Below are 12,344 nucleotides of genomic sequence, written 5' to 3'. Positions count from 1 at the left end.
TTTTGAGTAACTGTAAGTTAAAAAAATGAGTTAAATGTTAAAATTTTAATATTTTTGAGTTAAAATGATAATAAATGTTAAAATTTTAATATTTTTGATATTGCGTTGTATTCCGGAATATACATACTACTTAAATATTTTCTTCATATAAAAAAAAGAAAAAATCAAAATATTGTACACAACAAAACTTGCCTGATTCTTAGATTAAAGTAATATAAGTTTCGAATTGACATTCATTTTATGTGTACAACTTTTTTTGAATTTTTCGTTATTGTATACAGAAATTTCAAATGATTCGAATGAAATTTTTTTTTTTTTTTATTTCTTCCATAAAATATTACACCTGTCGTTAGACAATAAGTAATTTGATTTACAAAAAGACGGAATGAGAGTGATATTGAAGGGCCATATCAAAATCTAGAGGCAACAAGTTTTTGTGTAGCATATTTTTAGGATAGCAGTAAAAAGAATGATTTTTGAAGTGAAAACTTCTTTAGAATCGTTGGGAGTGATTTGAGGAAATTTTTTTTTTTTTTTTTTTTTTTTTTTGAAACTTGCATTATTGAAAACAGTTTTTTTTTATTAAAATTGATTATAGAAGAAAATTGAATTTTTTCCAAGGTATTCATACACTAAGCTAAGTAAAACGTTTCGTAATTCAATTTTGTGTTGACATCCAAATGTACACGGCGGAAGAAAAAAATAACAAATCAGCTGTGTTATTGCTACCACCTTCAATAGATTCGCCTTAATTTTTTATATAAAAATTATACATATCATCACTTGTGACAACTGTACCCAGTCGGTCGACAGTGTGAATCATCTTTACATTCTGCAAGAATACCCCAACCTGCGCAGCGCACAGTAAAATCGACAGAAAGCTGAGCGCAGAGCACAATCGTACAAACACACTAACGTACATACATACATACATATATACGCTCGAATACATTTTCTTACTGTGCTCAGCCAAGGCTGGCGATATGAACGCACAAATGCACATACACAGGCACGAACATGAAATCAAACAGCTCGCCGTGTTTAAGTGAATCGGTATAAATATTTTGTACATTAATTTTTGTGAGCGTGTAATTCTCAAAAGGTGTATTAGAAAATGTAATGACAAGGTAGTTTGTTGGCTATAGTTAAGACAGTATCAGCTTAACATAGATAGATATATCCTCCATTGGAGGGCAAGAAATATTAAGCTGATTTTAATATATCTATTGAACCGTCACTCTCGAAAATAGTGCGGAATTTTTTTTTTTTTTTTTTTTTTTTTTTTTTTTTTTTTTTTTTTTTTTTTTTATATCACCCCGAGGGAAATGTCCTCACGTGCAAAACGGTCTTGAAGCCCACTTTATCTGCTCTTATCAGCTTAACATCTGATAGATCCTCCATCGGAGGACAACAAATGTTAAACTGATTTTTTGTAAATGGGCGGAGTGTTTTAGGGGCTTATTCCACCTGTGCCACGGGTTGGCCCGGTATTGCAGTACCGGCGGGATTTCGGCCCAAATTATTGAATAAATACAAAAAGAAATATACTAATACATTTAGCTTTGATGGGAAGAGACATACATTTTTATATGAATACAAGTAGACGAAAATGGAAGAAATTTGTAAGACTGTTTCTTCGGTCCGTTTGGGTATTTTTTTTTTGACAACATCGAAACCAAAGCATTTGTATCATATTTTATCTATCATAAGCCATTCGTATCATTTGTTGAAATTGGAAACATTGAGGATGAATGAAATAAAATGAAGAAAATAAAATATGAACTTTAGAGCAATATAATATTATAATGAACCTATAATTATCCCGCTCCTAATGCTGCTTTCGTCTTATTCTCTCTCAGTTTGTCTTACGGAAGGTTTCACTTCTATCCCGTCTAACCGTTAGACTGGTATTTTTTTTTTTTTTTTTATTGAGCAGCATAAAAGCACTACCTGTATTTTGATATCTTAGTCTTATATATTTCAAGTAAAACTAGAGGTAAACCATTTCTATTTAGCATACTTTTAGGATACCAGTCATAGAATTTTTCTAAAATGCGAAAAATACTTCTTTTATTGAAGATGAAAGCTACAATTTGTCTATTAAATTCTATTTTAAATTAATTACATTTAGCATACTCATAGGTTGCGAAATAACGGTAACTTTTATAAGAGCACCATTTTGTCATTTTAAAACTACTACATATCAAGTAAGCCTGAAGGCAAAAAAGTTTTGTGTAACATACTTTTCGGATACCAGTCCCAAATTTTTATAAAACGCAAAATTTTTTTTTTACTGATGATGAGAGTCATCTATATATATGAAATGATGTTCGTTTGTACGCATTTTTTTAGGCCGATACGAGGCCAATTTTATTCGTTCTGTTTTCATATTATAGGGATCCACTAAGGGAAGGTTTTTAGCAAAAAAAATTTCTTTTAAATATTTTCTTCATATAAAAAAAAGAAAAAATCAAAATATTGTACAAAACAAAACTTGCTCGATTCTTAGATTAAAGTAAGTTTCGAATCGACTTTCATTTTATGTGTACAACGTTTTTTGAATTTTTCGTTATTGTATACAGAAATTTCAAATGATTCGAATGAAAATTTTTTTTTTTTTTTTATTTCTTCCATAAAATATTACACCTGTCGTTAGACAATAAGTAATTTGATTTACAAAAAGATGGAATGAGAGTAATATTGAAGGGCCAATGCCCCAAGCTCATTTAGAAGAAATATATACATATTATTTAAAAACAAGTGGTTAACAAACAATGACATATACGATTAGTTGACAATTGATTACAAGGATTTTGCAAGATCTGTTGGTGTTTGACGGTTAAGCCGACTTTGGGTAGATTTTTCTTTATTTGGTAGTCTTCTCATCATAGGATTTGTATGCGTTAATAGTCTATTTATGTGTCTTCTGCTAGCGCTTTGTATTGTTTCATCAATAGTATCGATGTCAAGGTCGCGATGAATATCTGCGTTAGGTATGTATGTACCAAGGTGCATTAGTTAAGGTCCTAAGTATTTATGAAAATAATGTTTCAATTCAATTGAGCAATGCTTTCTTTGACCAATTCTATATGGAAATGAATTCGTTTGCAAACGATGTTTTCGGCTATGAACAAATGTTGGAATCGAATGAAAAAGGAAAGAAACGCGAAATGATAAAAAAAATTCTTGGAAAATTTAAAATGAATGGTGCTTCAAGGTAATAAGAACATACACAAGATAAAGTTAGAATTCGAATTTTTAGATTTATTTTGTTTATTTCTAATTTTTTCAGAAGTACACCACACAACAACTCATTCCAACTCTGATTTTGAAATCCTGTTGGAATTGGTGATTGATAATTTTGTCGCTATAATGGTCAATGGAAATTTGCGTGTATCAGACCCTGCATATTATTTACCATATCAACTTTTTATGGAACATATGGACCAAATGAACACAAAAAAATAATTTAGTTTTGTTTTGATTTTTTGCAACATTTTGGTTTTCAGTTAATACAATAAAAACAATACTGTTTTTTCGTGAACACAAAATTCTAAATTTATTACGTTGTTTGTTTAGAATTTTTTTAGAAAAAAAGTAAATTTTTTGGTTTTGAGGAAATTTGTTTATTGTTGCTATTTGTGAAAGCGTAGATATTTGTAAGTATTTGACTATAATCCTAAAAGTTAATGGAATACCTCTATGACACATAGAAAACATTTTTTCAAAGGGGTGTTTTTCGAAAATTATAAAAAAAATTGTTTTCAAAAATTTTGAAGAAATAAAGTAAAATAAAAAAATTTCGAAAGCATGAAATTTTTTCAAAACCAAATTTTCCTCAAAAAGATAAAAGAAATTTCTTCGAAGAGGTGTTTTTCTAAAATTACAAAAAAAAAAATTTCAAAAATTTTAAACAAATAAAATAAAATAAAACTTTTTCAAGGGTATGAAATTTTTTCAAAACAAAATTTTCTGAAAACCAAACAAAATTAAAAAAAAAATGGTGTTTTCAAAGTATTTCATATTCCACTATTAATAGAGAATACATTTTGTCGAGGGGGTGTTTTTCAAAGCGGAAAAAAATCCTTTTTAACAAATCAATTTAAACTTTTACAAAAGTATGAAATTTTTTCAAGAACAAAATTTTCTCAAAAACATTAAATTAAAAAAAAAATAGTTTTTTCAAAATATTTAATTTTCAGCAATTAACTGAGAAGAAATTTGTTAGAGCGAAGTGTTTTTCAAAACTTCAAAAAACACTTTTTAACCAAAAAAAATAAACCTTTTTTCAAAAACAACAGGAATGATAACATTGCCTAACAATTTCTGCACTTTTGCACAGTCTAAAGAGGCATTGATACAGAGTGTATTTCCAAACATAGTTCAACATTACAAAAACCATGATTGACTCAGCGAAAGAGCAATTTTAGCTGGGAAAAATAAGGACGTCAATGATATAAATTCAGCTATTTTAGATCAAATACCTGGTGACATAGTTGCGTATAAGTAAGTCAATGGACACTATTACTGATCAAGATGAGGTCGTAAATTATCCAACTGAATTCTTAAACTCACTCGATTTGCCAGGCTTACCACCTCATAATTTACGATTAAAAATTGGAGCACCGATTATTATGCTGCGCAATAGTAATGTGCCCCGACTTTGCAACGATACCAGACTCGCTGTGAAGAAGCTAATGGGTAACGTTATCGAAGCAACAATTTTGAAAGGGAAGTACAAAGGAGAAGACATTTTGATACCCTGAATTTCACTGATTCCGGCGGATTTACCATTCGATTTCAAACGTTTGCAGTTTCCTATTGGCCTTGCCTTCGCTATGAGAATTAATAAGGCGCAAGGACAGTCTCTACAAATGTGCGGTATTAATTTAGAATACCCAATTTTTTCTCATGGACAATTGTATGTAGCTTGCTCACGAGTTGGCAAACCATCGTCATTATTCACGCGAAAGATGAAAAAACCAAAAACGTTGTCTACCAAAAAGTGTTACAATAAAGTTCGAATGAAATTGTATCAAAGAATTTGCTTTGTTTCGTATTAATTGTATTCTCTTTCAGCAAATCATTGAATTTATCGTCTAGCGAAGCGGGCGAGGGTACGCTAGTAGAAATATATATGCAATAGAAATACGTTGCTTACGTATTATTATGTATGTATTATTATATTAAGTATAATTTATAATTAATAATAAATTACCTTTTAGCTGGCTGACACGTCCTGATGCTTGAAATTCGAAAATCGCAGTGAAAGTTACAATTAAAATTGAAGTGAAAGTAACCTCGCCGAACAACGTTTAACACGGTAAACGTTTTAACTGTTCGGCGGGGAAATGCCAGGGTTAACGGCCTTCACGTTGCAGCGACTGGAAACGGTGGTTAGCAACAATCGGAACGGTAGGCGCAGTTACCATTAGGGTGGCTAAAAATGTATATTAAATATTAGGGTGTGGCCTAAACATGCCGGCCCCCTTGCAATAAGCAATCATTGTTTTAGGACGGAGGTGTCAGCCAACGTTCGGTATATTGTATCGGAGGCTGCTGGTGACGTCTGAAATGCTGTAAAGATGAAATTTTATGTACGTGGATAGTTATTGCACACAAAAAGAAGTAAAATTTGTTATATTCAAATTTATTGATTTATAAACTGTACTATACAAAATAAAAATGTTTAATTTAACGGGCAGACCCCGGTCAGTACCCAGCCAAATATTGAACTCTGTGCCATTTGATCCTGAGCTTGAGTTGCCAGCTGTGGCATTTGTGGCCGAAGGTCCACTATTGCCTTCACCACTGCCAGATTTACTAGGCTCATTTTACGCTTGACTTGTTGACGGTTTATCACCTGTGGTAGCACTGCCTGTTGGAGCTGCTTGATTAGCGTTATTGGGAGCTGATGTTGTGGGTGCTGCTGTTGCTGTTGTGTTTTCTTCTTTATTGTTTGCGTTCACTGAACGCTGTTTATGCTTCGTTAAGCGTTTCGATTCGTTATTTGTAGGTTTACCACCAATTAACATAGGCCCAATCACCAATGTTACTGAAATCGCTGGTCTTTTCATTGGCTCTCTTTCCCTTATTTACAACCGGAGCGGGTGCTGTGTCTGGTTGGTGCTTAGCAGTATTTGTCGGTGCCGATGCTGCTGCTGCTGCTGCTGCTGGAGCTGGAGCTGGTGTAGAAATTGGCGCTGCTGCTGCTGTTGTTGTTATAACTTCGTCTTGAGCTGCGACTTTGGTGGTGCTGATTTCGCTGCTTTCAATGTTATTTTGATTGCTATCACCAATTCGATTAGTATGCGCCTGAGTACTATCTGGATTATTGTCGGCTACTTTCGGTTCCTGTGATTGTTGCTGTGCAATCGGCTTTTTAGGTTGTAAAACACGTTTTTCTAAAGGCGTCGAACCTGTTGTGGTTGTGTTGTTGCTGGATGATTGTTTAGATATCTTCCAGGCGTTGACCTTCGGTGGAGGTGCAGCCACGTATTTCTTCAGTTGAGGAGCTGGAGCTGCTGCAGCACCATTACCGCTAGCTGCTGGCGATTCGGCATCACTACTTTTTGCTTCATTTCCACTGTTTGTATTCTCTACGCTAGCACTGAGCGAAGTATCTTTCCGGTCCTTTGGCGACTTGGGTGCTCCGCCAGTAGGTCCACCTTTACGTGGGCTACCGCCGCGTTGACGTGCACGCGACGTATACCTTTTATCGCCTTCCTTTTCAACAGTACCCGTTACGTTATGTTTGTTTTTTTCCACCCTCACCACCATCACCACCATTGCCACCACCAGCTCGAGCACCATTTCCTCCGCCGGGGAGCTTTTCATTTCCATTGTTATTATTTCCACCTTGTCGTTCACGTCCGGTTGGTTTTTCCTTACGTGGTTTTTTACGATCACGTCGATGATGTGAAACCACCGGCACAAAATCGTTATAATAGTCTATTTCCGAAGAGTTTTCTGCACTTGTGGTTCAACAGAACTTATGTCAACTGCACTCCTTTCATCATTTTCACTTATTTCTCTTTCTTTGTGTAATTACAGTATTTTATATATATGCAAATTTTTGTCCGCGCTTAGAGTGCTGCTAAATTTGCGCCGGTTTGTAGTTATGAAAATACTCAAAAATTACAAGAAAATACATACGTTATGCAAAATAAAGGTAAGATAAAATATAAACGAACAATATTAAATAAGCTTTTGTATTAAAAAAAAAGATCATGAAAATAAACAATTATTTATCCGCCGCTGTGGAGGTGACTTTTGGTGTTACATTACTGCTGACTATTGATTTGTTTGGTTTTGCTGTCACCCCATAATTTTGCTGCTGATGTTCTTTTTTAACTGCTGTCACTGCAGTTGCCCCCGCAGCGTTAGCTGTTGCACTGGGCATATTATTGGAATCTTTATCTTTATCTGGCTCGAAGGACCATGTCATCATCGGAGTGCGACGCAATGGGCGGTTCAGAAATGTGGGGCCTCCACGGTCGCTCCGATGACATATTTTAGAAAAATAAAAAGCACAAAGGCGTGTCAGTATATAGTCATTAGTATTTTATTTACAGTATATACATAGATACGGTAAACGTTTTAACTGTTCGGCGGGGAAATGCCAGGGTTAACGGCCTTCACGTTGCAGCGACTGGAAACGGTGGTTAGCAACAGTCAGAACGGTAGGCGCAGTTACCATTAGGGTGGCTAAAAATGTACATTAAATATTAGGGTGTGGCCTAAAGAAACATCCATCCGGCAACTTAAATTTAGTTACACTTTACAATATAAGCAATCACAATGTAGAAAATTGAAAGTTAGTTCATGCCGCACTTGAAAATGTGAAATAAAACAATATTGGTTCAGCAAGTGAGGGGTTTTCCGTCATTTTGTTTATAAAAATAAAACTATGCAATTTGGTTTATATATTATATTTATTTATTTGGTTTATCTATATATATAAAAAGAAGTTACATTTCCTTGGTAATCTTATAACTCAAGAACGGGCTCACCTATCCAAACCAAATTTTTAGACTTTGTTTGGACTATTCAGTAGATGGTTTGTGTTTTAAAATTTTAAGAATCGGATACCAGGGTCTCGAGAAATAGGCCAAAACGTGAACCCGGGTAACCCTAGGATGTGTTTGTACAATATGGGTAGCAAATGGAAGCTGCTGATGATTCTATAGTATAGAGTATTTTTAATGCCCCTCCGTGACTAGGGTCTCGAGATATCGCCCAAAATGTGGACCCCGATAACTTAAGGATGTGTTCGTACAATATGGGTAGCAAATGGGAGCTGTTGATGATTTCTATAGTATAGAGTATTTTTCATACCGTTCCGTGACTAGGGTCTCGAGATATAATCCAAAACGTGGACCCGGGTAACCCTATGATGTGTTTGTACAATATGGGTAGCAAATGGAAGCTGCTGATGATTCTATAGTATAGAGTATTTTTGATGCCGCTCCGTGATTAGGGTCTCGAGATATCGCACAAAATGTGGACCCCGATAACTTAAGAATGTGTTCGTACAATATGGGTAGCAAATGGAAGCTGTTGATGATTTCTATAGTATAGAGTATTTTTCATACCGTTCCGTGACTAGGGTCTCGAGATATAATCCAAAACGTGGACCCGGGTAACCCTAGGATGTGTTCGTACAATATGGGTAGCAAATGGAAGCTGCTGATGATTCTATAGTATAGAGTATTTTTGATGCCGCTCCGTGACTAGGGTCTCGAGATATCGCCCAAAATGTGGACCCCGATAACTTAAGGATGTGTTCGTACAATATGGGTAGCAAATGGAAGCTGTTGATGATTTCTATAGTATAGAGTATTTTTCATACCGTTCCGTGACTAGGGTCTCGAGATATAGACCAAAACGTCGACCCGGGTAACCCTAGGATGTGTTTGTACAATATGGGTAGCAAATGGAAGCTGCTGATGATTCTATATTATAGAGTATTTTTAATGCCCCTCCGTAACTAGGGTCCCGAGATATAGACCAAAACGTGGACCTGGATAACCCTAGGATGTGTTTGAACCACATGAGTATCCATTTCGGCAAAAATGTAAAGCACTTATGGATTTAATTGTGAAATTATATGTATTTGGGGAGGTGCGTTGCCATATGTACTCCATCGAATGCAGAAAAGGGGATTGCCGCACGCACATATACTAATTTGGCTGGTACATAAAATAACTCCGGATCAAATCGATAGCCTTATATCAGCTGAAATTCCTAACCACACTGCTGATCCTGGGTTATTTCAAGTTGTCGTTATATATTACATTTCCTTGGTAATCTTATAACTCAAGAACCGCCGAACCGATTGACACAAAAATATTAGAGTTCTTTTCTATCTTTGAGGAGGTGGTTTGTGTGAAGTTTGATTGAAATCGGTGCAGCCATTCCTGAGTTATGATATTTTATGTGAGTAATGGTTTCCTCTCATACGAAATGCCTGTATGGGAAAAACAATAACAAATACACAGCCGCTTATGAGCGTTTCTGTTGTACTGTTGTGGTTGTAAGTGTATTATGTTAATATTAATTTTGGGCGAAAATATAATGAAAACTGGAGCATTCAAGGAACTGGAAAAACATTTTTAACTTTATTTATTTTAGCATAATTTATTTAGCGTAAAAAATTGAAATGGAAATTAAAGAATCAAAGTTTAATTACAAGTTTTTATCGGCTCTTTCACCTTACCTGTATATAGGTGACCACCACAATCAAATTTTAAAAAAGTACAGAAAAGGCTATTGTGGCATCTTTAGAAAGTATGTTGAATGAAAAAAATCAACTAATTCAACTGTTTAAACATTTTACGAGTTCTATAAAGAAAACTTAATATGAAAAATTTCTTGCGATATAAAAAAAACATTTTATGTTGGTGCGAAGCCCACTGGGTGATGCTAGTATATTATATTTTATTATTTATATTAAATTTATTTATTTAAGCTAAACGTGCGGAAGGTAAAGCAAATACAAAAAATACGTGGCGACGGATACGACATGATAAGCATATCGTTTTTCTTAAAAGCTTTTCTAGTGTGAGCGTAGAATGCAATGCGTAAAGGCCTTTGTTTTTGTTTCGATAGTGAAATTATTAGCGGCCATGATAACGGTTAATGGGAGAGATGTTTTTGAGAGATGATGAACCACAAATGGAGAGATCCACAAATGGAGGGACCTACAGTTTCAAGCCGACTTCGAACGGCAGATAGTTTTATTTTTATTATTTATTCATTTTGGTGTTTCGCCGAGATTCGACCACGCACCAACCCATTCTGTTACAGCGGCCGCCGGTTACTGACTACATACTACAAAAATATCGTTTTCCAAATCTAAATTACAATTTAATTGAGCAGATATAGCAAAATATAGTTTCGATAATGTAAAACCTAATATGAGAGAATTCGACATCTTATTGAGGCCATGCAGAGTGCGAGCTGTAGGAACATTACAGGTATAATTGGTTCTGAACCTATTCAAATATAATGGATATGTATTGCCTAAAGACCTAGTCTATCTATATATATAAAAATGAAATGATGTTCCTTTGTACGCATTTTTTTGGGCCGATACGAGCCCAATTTTATTCGTTCTTTTTTCATATTATAGGGATCCACTAGGGGAAGGTTTTTAGCAAAAAAAAATTTCTTTTAAATATTTTCTTCATATAAAAAAAAGAAAAAATCAAAATATTGTACAAAACAAAACTTGCCTGATTCTTAGATTAAAGTAATATAAGTTTCGAATTGACATTCATTTTATGTGTACAACTTTTTTTGAATTTTTCGTTATTGTATACAGAAATTTCAAATGATTCGAATGAAATTTTTTTTTTTTTTTATTTCTTCCATAAAATATTACACCTGTCGTTAGACAATAAGTAATTTGATTTACAAAAAGACGGAATGAGAGTGATATTGAAGGGCCATATCAAAATCTAGAGGCAACAAGTTTTTGTGTAGCATATTTTTAGGATAGCAGTAAAAAGAATGATTTTCGAAGTGAAAACTTCTTTAGAATCGTTGGGAGTGATTTGAGGAAATTTTTTTTTTTTTGTTTTTTTTTTTTGAAACTTGCATTATTGAAAACAGTTTTTTTTTATTAAAATTGATTATAGAAGAAAATTGAATTTTTTCCAAGGTATTCATACACTAAGCTAAGTAAAACGTTTCGTAATTCAATTTTGTGTTGACATCCAAATGTACACGGCGGAAGAAAAAAATAACAAATCAGCTGTGTTATTGCTACCACCTTCAATAGATTCGCCTTAATTTTTTATATAAAAATTATACATATCATCACTTGTGACAACTGTACCCAGTCGGTCGACAGTGTGAATCATCTTTACATTCTGCAAGAATACCCCAACCTGCGCAGCGCACAGTAAAATCGACAGAAAGCTGAGCGCAGAGCACAATCGTACAAACACACTAACGTACATACATACATACATATATACGCTCGAATACATTTTCTTACTGTGCTCAGCCAAGGCTGGCGATATGAACGCACAAATGCACATACACAGGCACGAACATGAAATCAAACAGCTCGCCGTGTTTAAGTGAATCGGTATAAATATTTTGTACATTAATTTTTGTGAGCGTGTAATTCTCAAAAGGTGTATTAGAAAATGTAATGACAAGGTAGTTTGTTGGCTATAGTTAAGACAGTATCAGCTTAACATAGATAGATATATCCTCCATTGGAGGGCAAGAAATATTAAGCTGATTTTAATATATCTATTGAACCGTCACTCTCGAAAATAGTGCGGAATTTTTTTTTTTTTTTTTTTTTTTTTTTTTTTTATCACCCCGAGGGAAATGTCCTCACGTGCAAAACGGTCTTGAAGCCCACTTTATCTGCTCTTATCAGCTTAACATCTGATAGATCCTCCATCGGAGGACAACAAATGTTAAACTGATTTTTTGTAAATGGGCGGAGTGTTTTAGGGGCTTATTCCACCTGTGCCACGGGTTGGCCCGGTATTGCAGTACCGGCGGGATTTCGGCCCAAATTATTGAATAAATACAAAAAGAAATATACTAATACATTTAGCTTTGATGGGAAGAGACATACATTTTTATATGAATACAAGTAGACGAAAATGGAAGCAATTTGTAAGTCTGTTTCTTCGGTCCGTTTGGGTATTTTTTTTGACAACATCGAAACCAAAGCATTTGTATCATATTTTATCTATCATAAGCCACTCATATCATTTGTTGAAATTGAAAACATTGAGGATGAATGAAATAAAATGAAGAAAATAAAATATGAACTTTAGAGCAATATAATATTATAATGAACCTATAATTATCCC

General features: G+C 34.2%; 2 pseudogenes; both read left to right on the top strand.

Annotated features, from left to right (window-relative positions):
• The first annotated feature begins 1,341 nt into the window (after positions 1-1,341).
• LOC128870618 (U2 spliceosomal RNA) lies at positions 1,342-1,523 on the top strand (annotated as a pseudogene).
• A 10,340-nt stretch (positions 1,524-11,863) lies between these two features.
• Positions 11,864-12,045, top strand: LOC128870619 (U2 spliceosomal RNA; annotated as a pseudogene).
• The last annotated feature ends 299 nt before the right edge of the window (positions 12,046-12,344 follow it).

This window comes from Anastrepha ludens, chromosome Y, assembly GCF_028408465.1.
Source record: "Anastrepha ludens isolate Willacy chromosome Y, idAnaLude1.1, whole genome shotgun sequence".
Taxonomy (NCBI): domain Eukaryota; kingdom Metazoa; phylum Arthropoda; class Insecta; order Diptera; family Tephritidae; genus Anastrepha; species Anastrepha ludens.
The sequence above is the reverse complement of the archived record's forward strand: the minus strand, read 5'-3'. Positions and strand labels throughout refer to the sequence as shown.